Raw genomic sequence first — 20,646 nt, forward strand, 5'->3', positions numbered from 1 at the left:
TGATCTTGTTTCTAAAACATTTTATAGTAATTTTGATAAAGACATGTAATTGAATCTATAAAAACATGTCTACTTTGAAATATGTATACACAAATTTATGTACAATAAATAGTTGTTAAACTAGGACTAGATATTAAAGAGTCATAGGCAAACAACCAATTCAAACTAAAGATTCCACTAGAGACTGGTCATTAACGACTCACATTACTGCTAAACTTTTAACAACTACAAATAAAATACATTCCTTCTCTATGTTAAGTATCTTATGGAGTTTCTGCCTATTTTAAATACCTCAAAATTTCAAATCTATGCTTCCTTGGGAATCAAGCAATTAAATTTTTTTTTTTTTTGGAGAGGTTTTTCTTATTGGGCGTGTGCGCTTGCCAGACAGAGACAGAGAGATAGAAAGCGAGAAATCACCTCTCAGGGGGGATGGCTACTCCGCAATTCCTTCTCATCCATTCTCCTCTCGGGATCTTGGGCATGCACGCACATGCGCCGGCATGAGTTTAAGTCACCAGGTCTGGGACTAGAACCACGGTCGACTTGTGGGAGTCCAATGACATAGCCATAATGCTAACTGCTGGTCCCTCAAGCAATTAAATTTTGATTTGGCCCCTTTTCAGAGGAGGATGGCTGGTTAGAAGAGAGATAAAAAAGTGCAACCCTTAAACATGGGTTTAGTCTTTAAAAATGTATCCACTGGACTGGTCTCATAGCAAAGAAGTTAATCCAGATTCCACATAACAAACCAGAGTTCAAGTTCTGGTACTGATGGCTAGAAAAAAAAAAAAATACTGGCACATGCATATATGTCTAGGGTCCTAATGAGTCAGAGAAATGGACAAAAAAGGACTGTGGCATGGCCAGGCCTCTTTGGGGGATGAAGGGTGCATATGCTCTCTTGAACATGTGTACATGTACACATCCTCTGGAGCTTGAAAACAAAACAAACACACAAAGGAAGTATTATTAATTAAGTAGTCATGAAAACACCAGAAGAATTAAAACTAACAAAAGTAAAAGTGTATTTTGATAGGTCAAAACCTAAGTACAAAAAAAAACTTCACATTCACAAGACCTAACAAAGGATTAAATGCTCTGAAATCTAAGAAAGCTGATCCAAGAGTTTAAATTCTTTGAGAAGCCCACTGTCTTCTCTCAAGTTTTTACTTTTATCTCCTGTAGGTCAGAGGGCAAAAGAGCCAGCATGACAAGTATACTGATTTGGAAAATTCATAATGTGTACCTGTTCTATGGCAATATGAGGGATAAGAGTTTTAGTTATAAAGTCTAAAATAACTAATAATACCTAATCATGCATATTGGAAATTAAAAAGCTCACTTAACTTGGAACTAATACTTTGCAGGTATTAAAGTAAGCCCTCTGTGAATAATATGAAAAATAGCAGTAGTGCTTTGTTTGATACTAAGTACTCTATATTCATTGTCTCATTTGTCTCATCACCTATCAAATAGACATTATACTTATTTTAAAGATGAACTTTAGAGGTGTACGCTCTCAGATCCCAGAGCTGGTAAGTGGTTTACTAAGAATTGAAACAGAATCCACGCTCATCCTACTATGTTTACATGGACTCTCCTGCATTTCCTGTTACAATTTTAAATGAAAAATTGTCATGCAGTGTTTAGTCAGCTGTCATTACTTTATTAACAAATTAAAGGATGAACAGATGGCAGATACCACAGTATTTGATATAGAGAAGATGCTATATTTAGTAAACACAAAGCAAAAACAGTTTGTAATAATCTATCAAAATATGAAGCTCTGTATTTAAAAGGCCAAGACTTTTGAGTTCACTAATTACTAGGTCACATCTTGAAATATATTTTATAAATGCTCTATGTATATAAAAAATGTATTTTGCACCTATGCGTGCTGTGCCGTATCTGTTAGATGAAATTTATTTGCGTTCTTCAAATTTTTTATATGCCTTTTTTAAAATCAAGATCAATGAAAACTGAGATATTAAAGTCCTCCATGACAGGCAGTCTGTCTTTTTCTTCTTGTGATTTTGTATATTTTTGCTTACTATTTTTGAAGCTGTATTAGTAAGTAAAAACAGATTTAAATAACTCTGAAACCATTTCATGACCATATAATGATCTTTTTCTTCTCCAGTAATGTCTTTACCTTAGTGTATTCTTTTCTAATAATATTTTCCTATTCCATTGTGTAACTTCATTACTTAGTCACATACTCCATTTTAATTCTGACTTCCATTTTGATATTTTCTTTGACTTCTAAGCTATTTTAGAAGTCTTCCTTAATTTCAGCTTATGGAGTTTTATTAGTTTTGTTTTTGGGGAAATCACAAAACACAGTCTACATATCAGCAATTCTTTGAAATTTGTTGAAGCAGTGGAGTTCTCTGGGAAGAAAGTAGGGTGGACAAGGATCTTGATGTCACTTTGATAGCCACTACCATGGCCACCATTGCTGTCCTGTCATCCAGGCAAAAATGTCACCAGCTGACTGCAGTTGAATACAAAGCATCCCTACCATGAGGGATAACTCACCCCTAGCAAATGAGGTAGAGCGTGAAAAGAGTTTTATCTTACTTACACATGTATCAACACATATATCCACTTTGCCTCTTTGCCTAGAAAGCCTAAAATGTTTATTATACTCTATTGAACATTTTGCCAGTCTCTGCATTAAAGACTGCTAGATTCAAGTGATTAATATGAAAACTGAGATGTTCAGCATTATCTGTGTTCTTCAAATATTTCATATACCATTTTTTAATGTGCTCTATCAAAACTGAGAAGTATTGAAGTAATATAACTGAATAGTGCCAGAATCACCCTTGACTAGGACTTAGATCTCTTAACAGCAACTCCAAAACTTGAAAAACATGCCTAAACTGTGATCACAGCTAAATAAGCTCACATCTACCATGCTGTATTATATTTTTGTCTGAAAAAAAAAAAGAATCAAGATGATGCATGAAACAGCCATAAAAAGTGTTCAAGAGAATAAACCCAGCAGTATGCCTATAGCACTTAGACAAAGGGCTCCTTGCACATGAACATAGAAATCAGGCTCCTGCTACAAGTTTATGCCCACTGTGGAGGTCAAGTTGTCTAGATTAGCAGGAAAAAAAAAAATAAAATTAGGAAGGCCCATTTTCTGCCACTTACTACCAATATACATCAGATTAGTCACTTAAACAACCTGGATCTAAATTTTTAAAACTAAAAGTCAAGATAATACATCAGCCACACAGGGATATTCTAAATATTTATGAGACAACTAAAAATAAGTACCAAAAAAACTGTTAAAATTAATAAATGGTTCTAATAAAGCTGCAGGATATAAAAACATACAGAAATCAGTTGCATGCTCACACATTAACACCAAACTATATGAAAAAGAAATTAAGAAAACAATCCCATTTACAATAGCATCAAAAAAGAATAAACACTTAGGAATAAATTTAACCAGTGAAGTGAAAAATCTGTACATTAAAAACTATAAAACATTGATAGAAGATTTCAAGATGATATAGTAAATGAATAAAAAAAATACATGTGTTCAAGGACTGTAAGAATTAATATTGTTAAAATGTCCATAATACTTGGGGACCAGCAATTAGCGTAATGGCTATGTCACCGGACTCCCATGTAGTCAACTGTGGCTCGAGTCCCAGACCTGGTACCTTAAACTCATGCTGGGCGTGTGTGCATGCATGCTCAAGATCCTGAGAGAAGGGACTGTGGTGTGGCTGTCCCCCCCCAGGGGGTGATTTCTCGCTTTCTGTCTTTCTGGAGAGCGCACGCGCCCTATGGCAAAAACCTCTCAAAAAAAAAAAAAAAAAAAAGAAGCACAAAAAAAAAAAAAAAAGAAGAAAAAGAAAATGTCCATAATACTCAAGAGATCTACAGAGTCAATATAATATCTACTTAATTACAATGCTATTTGTCATAGAAAGAGAAACAATCCTGAAGTTCTGATGGAACCACAGAAAGTCAGTAACTATCTAAAAGCACAGTTTAATTAGAAGAGTAAAAACATTGACAAAGTATTCAAAATATAAAGGGCTTTAGAAAATACCTTACAAACTACTGGAATAAATTTTACCCCAGGCTGAGCCACAGTGGCAGAGGTGGTAGGCTACCAGTGGTAGGGTGCCACTAAGCAATACTGAAGCTAGACGGGAAGGCCCTGGGTCAACATAAACATGCTGGCCACATGTGACAAGACCCTCACATGGATCCCCAACCCCCTACTCCTTGTGAAAGAAAATAATAAATAAATTTAGGGGCCAGTCTCTGGCATGGTGGTTAAGGTGGCTGGACCTCACATGGTCAACTGCACAGGTCAAGTTCCAGACCCAGCGGTTTAAGAAACACACTGAGCTCGGGAACCAGCAGTTAGCATAATGGCTATGTCGCTGGACTCCCACGTAGTCGACTGCAGTTCGCGTCCTGGACCTGGTGGCTTAAAACTCACGCCGGGCGCGTGTGTGTGCGTGCCCAGGATCCCAGGAGGAGAATGGAGGAGAAAGGATTGCGGCATGACTGCCCCCCCCCGGGGGGGGTGATTTCTCGCTTTCTGTCTCTATGTCTCTCTCTGTCTGTCTGGTGAGTGCACGCGCCCTATAGCAAAAACCTCTCCAAAAAAGAAAGAAAGAAAGAAAGAAACACACTGAGCTCATGTGCTTGTGTGCCAAAAATTCCAAAAGAAGAAATGGAGAAGATACTGCAATATGACCATCCCCTATGGAAGAATGCCTTTTCACTTTCCTTCTCGCTCTTTCTCTGTGTCTCTCTATAGCAAATACATGTACCCTCTAGCAAAAAAAAAAAAGAAGGAAAAAAATAAAAGAACAATTTTATCTCAAGATGTTTAAGTACCTATGAAGCTACAAAAACTCAAACATTATAGACCTAGCCACAGTTGTGCAGGTAGTAGGCCATTTATGAATTCCCGAGGTTCAGATCCCAGTTCAACATGAACAGGTCAGATGTGCCTGCATGAGCCTGTGTCCCTGGCTGACTGAAAGGTTACGGGGACAACTATGGCACAGCAAGATATCTTTCTCTCTCTCATAAAGTAAATAAACTTAAAAAAATCCAGTTACAAAAGGAGAATCATTTTTGACCCTTACTTAGAAGAATTATTTTTTAAAAACCACTTGATTAGACTGAAACTAAATAAAGTGGGAAAATTAGAGAATGTTAGTAATTTCAATATTGATATGTCACTAGGGTAGGTTTTTAAATGTTTATAGATTATAGATTTTTCCTACTGTAAGGTAAATGATTAGCTATTACTGTGGCTCCACTTCAAAGTGGATTTGTAGCTTCCGGTTTCATGTTGTGAACCTGTTATGAAGGTTTTCACCAAGCTGCCACAAACCTACAGTGAATAAAACTTATTGGCCCCTATACAGCATATGATGATTATAGCAAAACCAGTATTACATAAATTCCAACCTAAATGTTCTATTTTCCCACATTCTTATTTTTTTATTTCTATTTTAAGACAGTAAAAGTTGTTTTTGTTCAGTTGTTTTAGAGCAATAAAAAGTAACTGCACTTCAAAGTTATTAAAAAGTAAAATTTTCCAATATTAAAATAATTGCAAAGCAAAATTCTCTTTTGCCCATCAGGACTGGAAACTCAGGAGATCAATATCTCATTTAATGAATGTGAAACAGGCTGATTGGTATTATCAGTCCCTAGTCGGTCACCTCAAACAAATATGTTTAGAAATTATTTAATCCAGGGACCAGCAGATAATGTAATGGTTATGTTGCTGGACTTTTACGTAGTTGATTGCAGTTTGTGTCCCAGACCCAGCAGCTTAAATCTCATGCTGGGCACGTATGCATGCATACCCAAAATCCCAAGAGAAGGGATTACGGCAAGGACATGGAGGCGAGCAGATTTCTTGCTTTCTATCTCTCTGTCTCATAGGCAAATGCACATGCCTGTAGCAAAAAAAAATCTCTTTAAAGAAAGAAAGAAATTACCTAATCCAAAAGACTCAATGAAAAAGAACAAAAGGTGTATGCCACGCTAGAAGTTAACTAGAAAAAATTTTAGAATTGAAACAAATTTTAAAGCACTTAATTATAAAAATATTTAGCATATTAAAATATTTAACCAAAACAATGCCTCATTTTAGATACTGACAAATACTAGAAAATTATTTGCCAAGACTATTACTATGTGAATGAAAATCCCAATATTAATCAGTTTGCTTTTATCTTGTCACCTACTGTCTCAAAATTCCTGACAATATCACACACATTAACTGATGTTCATTCCTTCCCTCAGGATACCTGAGGATATGAACAAAACTTGAGAGAGGGGAAAAAAAGCACTAAGGTAACTCATTAATAACACTAGTAACCATGGGTAATTAGAGGCATAGAGATTGGAACTTATAATTGAATCTAGACTTTATGACAGACATTGTACTAGGCATTTTAATTTCTCCATTCTTTGCAAGAACCATCCCTGCCTCCCCTTGGTTAGGTACTACAAATAAACCCCTTTTTTTTCCAGATGAGGAAATAACCTCAGAGAGGTAAGTAAATTGCTCAAGGCCACTGCTAATAGTGGTAAGGATACTATCTGAATCCAAAGCCCATATGCCATATACTACACTAAAAAGACAGCTGCCGAATACAGGGAAGAGATTAATTGATTAGGAGAGATAAAGAAAAGCTTTATGGGAAAAGGAAAAGTGGGTAAAAATTACAACTCTGGTAGCGCTGCACCCTGGAAGGGGATACTATGAGCATGCTGGAGGTTAGAAACCCAAGAGAGCCTGGCACTGCAGATACAACAGGCAAAAAAAAAAAACCTTAAATGAAAGTGTAGCAATAAGGTCAGAGAAGTATCTTAGTACAGGCAAGCGTCCTGCTCCAAGGAAATAGAAAAGCCTTAAGAAGTAATAAGCAACAATTCTGTGAACAAAATTATTAGAAGTGTAGGGTTTGATGTCATATAAGTAAAATATTGGCATGAAATTTATTTAACCTAATGACATGTTAACTTTTCATAAATCATATTATATTACACATAAAGTTGATAAGGTGTATTTTTTTCAAAGAAATAACTTAGGACAGGAGGAAAACATCATTTCTTAAGATCTGAGATTATAAAACAATACTAAAAATTGTAACCAAAAGCAGTTTCTTATACATGTAGATTAAATGTCATTTATCCCAAAAAATTCATGATTACAAATTGTACAAAACACACAATGGTCAAATGTACTAAATGTGAAGATAAACATTAAAATCTCTAAAACCAAAGCTAATGAAAATCCCTTTCCTAAAACACTAGAATCATTTTCAAGAAAAGTCATTTTAGTTACCTAAGTAAATTTAAAATTGGAAATTCTTAATCTCCTTCTGGGTTCCTATGACCCATGAAGACACATCCTTATGCCAATAATGTTCAGATTTTAAGGAAATACATAGTGCCATTTTGCCACAGCTGCTTTTCTTGTCTATTTTGTCAAGTTCAAAGTCAAATGAATTAAATTCAAATGAATAAAAAAGTAGACTAGGGAATGTAATTTCTTTCTGAAAGTCAGGATTTAGATTTCAAAAAAAAAAAAAACAACCATACTAAACATCAATGATTTTACTTCTAAATTTTGATTCATACATTTCCAGTGATGTTTTTTTCTCAAAATAAAAACACGGGTTTTAGTTCTTGGTTTAAGAATATACAAACAAAATGTCTAAAAATAGGATGTCTCAGTTGCTATCAAAGAGAATATTATTTCCTTAGCTTTCATACATTAGCAGCATTTTGACACTGTTTCAAGTATTTTCTTTTACTTTATCTTAAAATAATCCTGATTCAAAAACCAAAGAATATATTCTTTTCCCTTTGACTGGCTCCTATGTTCCATTTACACATTCACAAAGGTAAATTTAAAAATGAAAACCTTCCTATATATATACAATATTTTTAGATTTACATCTCAAATGAGGTTGTGCAATATTTGCTTAATCTTTGCTCTGTGTACTATTATGTTCTTTGTTCTCATCCATGTAGGGGATGAGCTGATTATTTATGTCTTAACAATAGGAGTTCATGTACCACGGTGAGGATTTTTTTTTTTCTTAATCTGGGAGGCAGTCACTAACAAGCTTCAGCTGGAAATGCTTGATGTAAAAACAGTGTGAACCTGTTCCTGGGCTAATAAATGGTTCTTTCTGCCAACAAAAGGAAATCAATTTACAACTGTAATTAATTTTTAACATGCTCATTACTTTTATACTTACATAGGTTGGTATGTATGTCAATTGATTTATGAAATACTTTATCCAGTTTGTCCTAGAGGAGCTTTAGAATTTGAAACATATTATTTAAATAAATGTACTTAAAATATGAAATGTCAGTATCTAAGTTCCACATAACCCAACAAGCACATGTGATCTGATTTCAGGAGATGTGATAGTTCATAGTATTAAGACAGTCTGGTTGACATTTTGCACAAAGTATAGGTGGCGAATGTGGCATATGGAAAAGATAGGCAAATACTGTCAAAGCAATCATACTTAAAATCATCACCATGAATTTTTATTTCCATAAAAGAGGAGGGCAGACTGTTAACTCTTCAAGTATGCCCAAACGAAATGTGGCACATACATGAAGGAACTAAATAAAGATAGTGCTTCAAATCTCTTAAACATTTTAGCATACAAATGACTGCAAACCTGTAGTAACCAGGAAGACTCTTAACTGCATGTTTACTGAATGAGTAGATTTCATGTCACAGTACTGTGCAAGACACACAAATGAAAAGACAAGGACTCTGTCTTCAAAGAATTCAAGGCAGACAAGCATACAATAAAATGGTAATCACACAATATGAGTGATATTCTAGTGATAATTTGTACAATTATCTGATTACAGAGAAGGAAATGAACTAAGAGGGAGACAAAGTGTAGATTCACTGAGAAATTTGGGGGATGGACCATGAAGGACAATACAAAAATAAGAAAAAAAAAAAAAAAGAAAAAAGAAGTCTGGACCCATAGCTCAGTGGCTAAGGGCAATGCATGCAAACTGGATCCCATAGCCAATTGCAGTTTGAACTATGGCCCTGGTAGCTTGAAAAACATGCTGGGCATGTGTGTGCACATGAGTGCCCCAAATCCTTGGGAAGACAGAGGAGCCATAATTGTGGTATGACTATGCCCCATCATGGTGTGCTTTGTCTCTCTCTCTTTCTGGCAAGTGCATGTGCACTCTGGCAATTAAAACAACAAAAAGGAACAAGAACAGTGTACTTCCAGTGAGGAAAAGGAAACAACATATTGCAAATTGTATATAGGTTGACTGAACAAGGTGGGAGAAATTGGGGTCAGACCATGAAATGCCTTATAAGAAATGCTATGGAATACAGATTGATAATATATATACATACATATATATATATATAAAATTTATTTTTAAGATCTATGCTGATGACTGGAAGAACTGGACAGTGTCCAGTGATAGGAAAAATAGGTAGTAAGCTGATGTACTAGTCTGAGAAATAACAAAGCTAGGGCAATAGCACTTGGGGTAGAAAGAAGGAAATATGTTCCAGAGACAGCTGTATGAAAGGACCTCAAAAACTTTGTGAAAGATGAAATTAATGTTTGTGCAAAAGAATTCTGAAATCCACACATAGTTTTTTCATAACACATTTTCCACAAACTTGTTGAAGACTCTGCTTATAGTTAGGAGGAAAATTACAGTGGACTTGTTAATGAACTAAATGGAAAGGAGAAAAGGAGGTTTTGGAGATAATTTCTCCATTTAGTTAAGCTAGAAATTAGAAACATATATTATCTGCCTTTATTTTCCAAGTACCTAACAGTGTGTATGCCAAATAATATCTGCTTAGTAAAAGACCAATAAATCGATGACAATTTTGAAATCTGTGTAGGAAAAAGTTTAGGGAATAATTTGGTTTCGGGTATACCAGAGTATAATGTATATGGGATATTCAGGTAGAGTTCAGATTTAGTTTGCAATCTGGGTGCAGAACTAGAGAATAAGGGCTAGAAATAAAGAATTCAAAAAGCCATCGACATACATGAACCATGTAAAACCAGGGGAGTAGATAAGACAGTTCTGGGTAAAACCTAGTTCTCTTTCTTATTCTACACTGTAGGGCCATGACTATTTTCCACTCCAAGAAATTGACTCTCCACCAATCAGAGTACCTCAAGGTGAAGAAGCAATCAGGTTCTGAAGGTGACTTGAACCCTAATTTCTCATCTAGGGAAAAGACAAGAACTTTTCAGCAGCGCCAACTACTTCAGTTTGTCTATGGATGGGCAGGGATGGCCAGTATCCTTCAAAGAACTCCATTTAAGGAACCAGCAGTTAGCGTAATGGCTATGTTGCTGGACTCCCATGTAGTTGACTGCGGTTCGCGTCCCAGACCGGGTGGCTTAAAACTCACGCCGGGCGCGTGTGCGTGTGTGCCCAAGATCCCGAGAGGAGAATGGAGGAGAAGGGATTGCGGCATGGCCATTCATCCTGGGGGGTGATTTCTCGCTTTCTGTCTCTATGTCTCTCTCTATTTATCCTATACCAAAAACCTTTTTTTAAAAAAAAAAAAAAAAAAAAACCCCCTTTAAAGTTGTTTACCAACAAGTAATCAAGATAATTTCTCCTTGGAAACTACCTTAAGCATCTCCATTTCATTTTTTAAAAAATTTTCCAGTGGGTGCATGCACTTGCCAGAGAGAGAGAGAGAGAGACAGAGACAGAGAGAAAGTGAGAAATAATACCCCCTCATGGGACATGGCTATGCTGCAATCCTTTCTCCTCCATCTCTTCCTCCCTTTGAGACTTTGGGTACACATGCACACGTGCTCGGCATGTTTCTCAAGCTGCTAAGTCTGAGATTTAAACCACATGGTTGGGCATATGGGATCCAGATGTCTTAACCACAAGACCAAGAGCTGGTCCCCTCACCATTTCTTTTAACCATCTCTTTATAAAAGTATGTTAAAATGTGGCACACATTTTCACAATTGTGATTTTTTCCAAATCCAGTCTTAACTCCCTTCCTCGTTAAAACAATCCAGCCATAAAGCTCTATTTAATGTATGGACTTGCCTATACAGTTACTATAGTGTATCATATAGTATTTTAAATATGCTTGCATTTGCAAGCATATATCTATACAAACTTCTTTTGTGTGCGATTTCAGCAAAAAAATGTTCCATGTCAAATAAAATATACTGATGTTGAATACATTTTCCTGAAAAATGTGAAAAAGTCTATACATTTGGTATATTTATTGGAAGTAATATCAGGTTTTGAGAAGGTAGTTATAAAATACTGCCTACAAAAATAAGGTACCAATGTATTATTTTATACAAAAAATAGGCAGCGTAATTTATGCAATTTTAAAAAATCCCTCAGGGAATATTTTATATGTCACACCCTTAAGCAGCGGTTCCATTTTTCTAGAGTTCAGTAAAAATGCCTACTGCTGGACTGATATATTCACAAAGGTAAAGTTGCTACATTGAAGAAATTTAACACCAGATTTAGGGAGGAGTAGAGGTAAACACCATTCTTTTACAAATCTGAACAAGAAAAACAACCTTTTACCCCTGGGCAGTAGAGTAAAATATAGTGCACTTATTATCGGTAATGATTGATATCAGTATTCCTTACCACAATAGTGCAGCTAGTGAAAATCATAGATCAACTTTACTCTTTTCAAATCTGAAGCATCCCAAAACAGTTTCTTAAAAAATCTCCTGAAATAGGTACCTACTGCAGAGTGGTCTGATGGCAGAACAGTAATACATCCACACCAGGGGTAGCGAGAGATCTGAGAATCTCATTTACTGCACCAGTGGAGACTGAGCATCATGATGGTGACACTCTTTGCTGCTAGAGAAGGGCTGACCTCTTCCAAACAGCATCCCTGCTGACCTATTCATCAGCAAAGTAGGTATTAAATAAAGCTCCTACACCATCTTTGGAAAAGGTACACTTCACAATCTCAGTCGTGGTTAAGAAAAGACATAGTAAGATTATTAGAAAATGTTAGCATTCAAGATATTTTCTATAATTTATACAATTTACCTTAATAGCATCAAGTATTTCAGTTGGATATTACAGAGACACTGGGATGCTGCTATAAGACAAAGGAAGAACAGAGAAATTGGAAAGGAATAGCTTTTCACATTTCTAATACTCTAGAATAAGTGGAATTTTTTAAAGAAAAATATGTGTCCTTTTAGTCACCAAGTTTAATTCTATAAAGATAATACTCGGGGCCTGTGTGCAGTGGCGCAGGTAGTAGGGCATTACTGGCACAATGCTGGAGCCACATGAGGGGCCCAGGGTTAGATCTTGGGTCAATCTGAATGTGCTGGATGTACCTACACACACCTGCAATCCTGGTTGCCCACAGGAGCTGAGGGAAGAATTATACTATGGCAGGAACTGTCAAGGGTATACTCCCCCCATGAAATAAATAAATAAAATAAAAAATTTAGAAACAGAAAGGTAACTCTCAGATTTAAATCAGTACCTTATAGCTAGATTTTAAAATGCTATATTAATACTTTATATTCACAAAGTTCAAATGTTTACCTAATCAGTACCTGACTGCAGAAGTATTTTTTATCAACTATGATTTTTTTTTTTTGAGAGGTTTTCGCTATAGGGCGCGTGCGCTCGCCAGACAGAGACATAGAGACAGAAAGCGAGAAATCACCCCCCAGGGGGGATGGTCATGCCGCAATCCCTTCTCCTCCATTCTCCTCTTGGGATCTTGGGCACGCACGCACACGCGCCCAGCGTGAGATTTAAGCCACCGGGTCCGAGACGCGAACCGCGGTCGACTACGTGGGAGTCCAGCGACATAGCCATTACGCTAACTGCTGGTTCCTCAACTATGATTTCTAATGTCATTCAACTACTATTTAATAAATGTAGTTACTTTTAGTAGGAAAATAACTAGAACAACCATAATATTTAATAAGCAAAATAATTTTCAAGGTAAAGAATTTTATAAGCGTTAAGTAAAGTCTTTATAAAATCAATGTATCTGATTCAAGTGCATTTGGTTAAAAATCTATAAAAGCAACTTGAAATATTGTATTTAAAAGGAGAGAGAGGGGCCAGCAAATGGCATGGTGGTAAATGCATTGAACTCCCACATGGCCTGGACCTGGCAGCTTGAGTCCTGGACCTGGCAGCTTGAAAATCACACTAGCAAGTGTACATGCATGCCCAAAATCCAAGAAGAGAATGAAGGAGAAGGGACTGCATCATGGCCATCCCTCTGGGAGTGTTTTCCCTCTTACTGTCTCTGTCTCTCTGGCAAGCGCACATGACCTATGACAAAACCTTAAAAGAAAAAATAAAAAGAAGAGATAATAATGTTACATTAAAAGTATTTGGAATATAAAGGCACTTCAAAGAGTTCACAGAAAATAGAATTAAAGTACAGCTAATTTTGGTATCAAAAATCTTGAAATTCACACATAGCTTTTTCATATGTATTCCATAAACTTTTGGAAGACCCCCTTATATAGTCACATAACTTTTTTTTTTTTTTTTGACAGGGTCTCACTATGTCATGATCCTCTTGACTCAGCCACCCAGCTGGAACTACAAGTATATGCCACCACGACTACCTCTTTTTTTAGATAGGGTCCCACTATGCTGTCTAGGTCAATGCTGGCTCAAGATCCTCCTGCCTCTGTTCCTGCCCTTTTGATTTGACCAAAAATCAAACCCAGGCATGTCATGTTTCCCAATCTGTGGAGAATGGCATCTTAGTGGCACACACCACTGCAACTGGGCCTCCATGTAATTTTCTAAGGAAAACTACTAGTTTAAAACCACTCAAATAATGTATTATTTATTTGTCTATAACTTAACAAGTTCCTAGTCTTAACTGATATTGTTTGATACCAGTGTCAAAACTAAATTTAACTGGGCATTAATTTAGTTATAACAAAGGTATCAAACATTCCTTTCTCTAAACACTAAGTTCAAGGCATGCCAGAAACATTCAATAAACACGTTTATTATCACTTAGTAGAAGACATTTTAATATTATCATTTATCAGGAACTACTGAAGTAAAATACCTCATTTTTATTCTTTTATCTTAAGTATTTGGGTATCAATCAGCTCATTTTAAGTATCAGTTCCTTCAGCCTGTATATGTCTTCCCAGTAAATACAAACATATGCCATTGACTCTACAGCCTAGAATCTGGTAACTGTACCAGTAAAAATGAAAGGTAATGGAAGCCGAACACACACATTCTTTACTTCTGTATTTCATGCAATAATGTGTTTGGAACATAGTAGGCACTTAATAAATTATCTGTTAAATAAAATTTTAAGCAGAAAAAAATTAATTCTAACTAGGGAAAAAAGATAAATACTGGGTTTGAATTTAGAGCTTAATTCAGATTAAAATATCTTTAAAAATTTTTCAGAATTAAATATTGATAAAAATCCCTTCTTTATTTAAAAAACTGAACATGGGCTCAACTGCTGAGGTGCAGTTGGTAGTGGACCAGATTGTGAAACTGGAAGCCACATGCCAATTACAGTTCAAGTCCCTGGCCCAGTTGGCCTAAAAACATGTAGGATACATGTGCCCAGGGTCCAGACATGCTCAAGGATTGAAAGAAGGGGACTGTGGGTATGACAAGTCCCTGATAGATGCCTGTCTATCTCTCTCTATGTCATGACCAAGTACCTAGAGAATACCCCTCTCTCTCAAACCCAAGTCCCTAGAGGGTCTCTCTTTCTCTCTCTCATATGTAAAAGCACTAAGTCACATATTAAAAATATTGGGCCAGTCCCATAGCCCAGTGCTTAAGGAAGGTGGATCCCACTTAGCTGACCATGGTTTGAATCCCAGTCCCAGCAGCTTAAAAAGCACATCAGGTACATGTGCATGCATGCCCTCAAACCTTCATAGGATGGGCAAATAAAGATGGGACTGTGGTGTGACCATGTCCCCAGTAAGGAGTGCTTCCCCTGGCAAGTGCACACACCCACCAGCAATTAAAAGAAAATCTTATAAAAAACCCAAAACTTATGAAATTATTAGATATCTGCCCATATTTGAATAAAAATGCCAAAAATATGCTTTTGGGTTGAACAGACTGTTAGTCATCCTGCAAATATAGCAAATGATGAATTAATATAGCTATATGATGAATTAAAAACGGTATTTCCTTCAAAAACTCTCATAGACAAAATAATTGCATTATCATTCTCCTTTATAATGATAAATTTATTTGAAGAAAATTAAAATATTTTAAATAGATCCTATACGGCACATAAACCAATACCTAAATGAGTAGAAAGTTTAAGGTTATCTAAATGCTCCTGTAAGTTTATCTAAATGCTACTATAATTAATGCAACCTCTGTGAAAAAAGATTATGTTGGTTATGACCAAAAATCAAAACTAATGTAATGAATGAGTCCAAATATACCCCAATATTTAGTATGTTTTGAGTTTAAAAACAAAGAAAGTAGAAATCAAAATGTATTATTTTTGAAAAATATTATCTGTTTATTAAACTATAATACATACTGCTTTTATTCATTCTTTCCAAGTAAATTTATAAGGATATTTTATTTTAAATGATTTTTTATTACTGTATGTATAGCCACTCAAATGACATATTAATTACTGAAAAATCCAATTTGTCAATATGGTACACAGAACTACTTTCTAAGAGAGCTATGCTCCTTTTTAAAATCTTTCAACTGTTAATTTAATTCAGAATACAATATCTTTCTTTTCTTTCTTTTTTTTTTTTTGGAGAGGTTTTTGCTATAGGGCACATGTGCTCACCAGAAAGACAGAGAGAGAGACCACTCCCCTCTCCCCGCCCCCCCCCACCCCGGGAATGGCCATGCTGCAATTCCTTCTCTTCCCTTCTCCTCTCGGGATCTTGGGCATGCACACACACGCACCCGGGGTGAGTTTAAGCCACCAGGTCTGGGACTCAAACCGCGGTCAACTACACAGGAGTCCAGCAACGTAGCCATTATGCTATCTGCTGGTCCCCAGAATACAATATTTTTCATAATACAGCAATAAAATAACTATATCATTGGGTTGTTATGATTTTCCTGACTACCTAATATCTTAAATTTTTGAACTGACAGAATTACAGTAAACTACTTTCTTTTTCTTTTTTAACTGTCAAAGGATACATATGTGCCCCAGAGACAGGCAGAGAGAAGGGAAAAAGCGCTCTTGATGGGGTGTGGTCATGCCACAATCCTTTCTCCTCCACTTGTACATCCTTTCATAATTTGTGGCATGAATGCACATGTACCTGGTGTGTTGTTCAAGACACTGGGGCTGGAATTTGAACTGCAGTCAGCACTTGAGATCTGATTTACTTAACCATAAGGCTATGTATGGGGCCAGCCCAATGGAAAAGTAATTTACAAAAATACTTCTCAAAATGCTAATTGCTTAGGGGCCAGCAGATGGCATAGAGATCAAGGCATGGATCCCAGATGGCTGACCCTGCATTTTGAGTCCCAGATCCAACATCTTGAAAAACATGGTGGGGTGCATGTGTGCACGCCTAAAATCCTGAGAGGTAAAAGAAATTACAGTGTGTCTATCTCCTGGAAGGTGACTTCTCACTTTCTCTCTCTCTGAGTCTTTGTAGCAAGCACATGCATCCTATGGGAAAAGCTAAAAGAAAAATACAAAAACAAAAATATCTAATTTATCAAATATAGTCAATGACAATAAAGTGTATATAAATATACATAAATGCAATTGAATTTCCCTACTTTTTTTTAAACACAATTTCCCCTTTAAAAGTCACTTTATAGACCAGCAGAAGGCACAGTGGTTACATCACCAGACTCCTACATGGCCAACCGTGGTTCAAGTCTTGGACCTGGTAGCTTGAAAATCATGCTAAGTGAATGTGCATGTATGCCCAAGATAACAGGGGGAGAACAAAGGAGAGGAGACTGAGGTTGATCATTTCTCACTTTTCCTCTCACTGTCTCTGTCTCTTACCCCAGAAGTTGCCCACACATGGCAAAAAAAAAAAAAAAAAAAAAAATCACTTTTAAAAACCTATGCCAATAATTTTAGAAATAAATTCTTAAGTAATTTTATCTGCTAAGAAAAAATAAAGCAATATAGTGTGATATTTTAAGATAAAGGATACATCTGACAGGCCTAAAGAGCTACACTCTTTTTAAAAAAAAAAAAAAAAAGAATTATTTTATTTCACTTTATTTATTTATGTATTTATTTATTTTAATTTGACCAGAGAGAGACAAAGTGAGTGAAAGAGAGGGAAAGTGAGAAAGCAAGTTACCAGGTTTGGGACTCAAACTATGGTCGGCCAGTCATAGTCCAGCGCCCTTAACCACCACGTGCAACAGCCAGCCTCAAGAACTATATTCTTATTCCTACCTCCTTCACCTAACTTCAACATTAAGGATAGGTAGGGTGTGCGAGGTTGAGTAAGAGAAGATATACAACTATTGAAAAGATGAAAAAGATCATTATGAATTTTCCAAACTGTTGTTTTTCTTTGAGAAAAAAATTAAAAGCATTACCTCGCATTAATATACATTTAGAAAAAAGAGAATCAATGGTATTTTATTTCAATGATAATCTTGGAACCATGTGATCAAATAAAAAAACCTGAAGTTAATATGCCTATAAACTTTACTCATTTACTGCATGTAAATAGTATAGTTTTTCCATTCAACCAATCATGAGAGGAGAAAGAAAAGGAGAAAAGAATGAAACATGAGAATTAATCCTGTGGCATCCATGAAGTTTAGAAATGTGTAAAAGAATTGTATGTTTCTAATTTGAATGAAAATGTTAAAAATGACCCAGGATAATGAATACAAAATTGTACTAAAGGTATAATTATTTTAAAACTTAAACTATCTTTCCTGTCTATAAAAAATTTTAAACAATATTTAGCCCAATAAATCTGAGCATTAACATATTTAAAATGTTAAGTGCGCTATTATTTTCTTTACTTATTTGTGACCCTAAAGAGTTCATGAGTAGAATTATTTTTCTATTTTACTTTATTCTATAATTTCTTATTTACATTTAATTATTGTACATCTTTGTAGGGCACAATATAGATTTTCAAAGAACTTCTATCTAAAATTTAATAAACAATAAAGAAATTTGGAAGAATAAATAACAACAATATTATTAAATACTACTATTAGGAACTTGATTATTCTTTTCAATGGCAAGTTTAATAAATTAAAGATTCTTTAAGCTACTATTTTTGTAACTTCAATACAAAATACATTTAAATGAAATGCACTGAAAATAAACTTTTGCTTCAAGAGAATTTTTAATATACACATCACCTATTACCAATGTATTATATGTGAAAAAAATTTTAAGTAATTATGTAAGTGGTAAATCAAGTTATACAAATAACACTTTACTGTAAATTAAGTCCTTAAAATAGTTGCAGGTAGATTAAATGAATAGAAAAACAATACATCATCATCTTATATAGACACATTATACTCAATGAAAAGCAATTTATTTTTGGTTTGAAATATAATTCTTACCATTTTTTTAATTTTCAGGGAAGTATACATACACATACACACACGATACACACATAAAAATAAGTAAATATCTTCAAGTAATTTATTTTTACTCAAACCAATGTGTTAATGATTTCTCTACATGTAAAAACAGTGAATACTGGAGTAATAGATATTTTCCTAGTTCATCTTAAGGCTACAATGCAACAACATTGCCATCTAGTGTTCACATCAAATACACTTCCAATACAAATGTGGTCATACTTTTATTTTTTTCACCTATAAAATCTGGGTGCATAGGTTAAGGAGAAATGGCATTTCAGTTGCCAGGAGTGTAGTTTTGATATTTTAATAAAAGGAAGAAAAAGAAAAATAGAAAAGATCATTGAAAATAAATGGGAAGAAAAAGAAAAATAGAAAAGATCACTAGGAATAAATAGGAACAAAAAAATACAAGATGTGGGAAAAACACCCTTCTTTTAGATGTGATTCCTGCATTTTGTTGGGATACAGATTCTGTTATTTGATTTTCGTAGATACTTTCTCGACCAAGCAGAAGTAAAGGTTAACTCAGTAGAACTGGTTGTGTCTATCTATGTACTTCTCTACCCACTGTACCCCAAATAAGAATGCCTAAGAAAGTTCCTAAGTGACTTTCTAAGTAAACATAAGCAAATTGGCTTATAGCAATGTTTTAAATATACAAAATTTATTACTGTGATTACCAAGTATTAAAAAGAAGAGCTGAAGAATAAAAAGATCAGAAACTACAGTTGCTAATAAAAAGAATTCAACTTCACTCAGAAATATACACTTTGGGTCAAGCTTTTTTTTTTTTTTTTTTTGAGAGGTTTTCACTACAGCGTGCATGCGCTCGCCAGACAGACAGAGAGACATAGAGACAGAAAGTGAGAAATCACCCCCCAGGGGGGATGGTCACGCTGCAATCCCTCCTCCTCCATTTTCCTCTCGGGATCCTGAGCACGCACGCACACACGCCCGGCATGAGTCTTAAGCCACCGCGTCCGGGACGTGAACCACGGTCGACCACGTGGGAGTCCAGCGACATAGCCATTACGCTAACTGCTGGTTCCCAAGCTTTTTTTTTTTTTTTTATTAAGTCCTTAAAATAGTTGCAGGTAGATTAAATGAATAGAAAAACAATACATCATCATCTTATATAGACACATTATACTCAATGAAAAGCAATTTATTTTTGGTTTGAAATATAATTCTTACCATTTTTTTAATTTTCAGGGAAGTATACATACACATACACACACGATACACACATAAAAATAAGTAAATATCTTCAAGTAATTTATTTTTACTCAAACCAATGTGTTAATGATTTCTCTACATGTAAAAACAGTGAATACTGGAGTAATAGATATTTTCCTAGTTCATCTTAAGGCTACAATGCAACAACATTGCCATCTAGTGTTCACATCAAATACACTTCCAATACAAATGTGGTCATACTTTTATTTTTTTCACCTATAAAATCTGGGTGCATAGGTTAAGGAGAAATGGCATTTCAGTTGCCAGGAGTGTAGTTTTGATATTTTAATAAAAGGAAGAAAAAGAAAAATAGAAAAGATCATTGAAAATAAATGGGAAGAAAAAGAAAAATAGAAAAGATCACTAGGAATAAATAGGAACAAAAAAATACAAGATGTGGGAAAAACACCCTTCTTTTAGATGTGATTCCTGCATTTTGTTGGGATACAGATTCTGTTATTTGATTTTCGTAGATACTTTCTCGACCAAGCAGAAGTAAAGGTTAACTCAGTAGAACTGGTTGTGTCTATCTATGTACTTCTCTACCCACTGTACCCCAAATAAGAATGCCTAAGAAAGTTCCTAAGTGACTTTCTAAGTAAACATAAGCAAATTGGCTTATAGCAATGTTTTAAATATACAAAATTTATTACTGTGATTACCAAGTATTAAAAAGAAGAGCTGAAGAATAAAAAGATCAGAAACTACAGTTGCTAATAAAAAGAATTCAACTTCACTCAGAAATATACACTTTGGGTCAAGCTTTTTTTTTTTTTTTTTTTGGAG

At 35.1% G+C, this 20,646-nt stretch overlaps 1 protein-coding gene across 1 annotated transcript in view; it reads right to left on the bottom strand.

Annotated features, from left to right (window-relative positions):
• ORC5 (origin recognition complex subunit 5) overlaps positions 1 to 20,646 on the bottom strand; it is an 81,554-nt gene that overhangs the window by 9,658 nt on the left and 51,250 nt on the right. The window lies entirely within an intron of this gene.

This window comes from Tupaia chinensis, unplaced genomic scaffold (genome assembly GCF_000334495.1).
Source record: "Tupaia chinensis unplaced genomic scaffold, TupChi_1.0 Scaffold000044_1, whole genome shotgun sequence".
NCBI classification, from domain to species: Eukaryota; Metazoa; Chordata; class Mammalia; order Scandentia; family Tupaiidae; genus Tupaia; species Tupaia belangeri.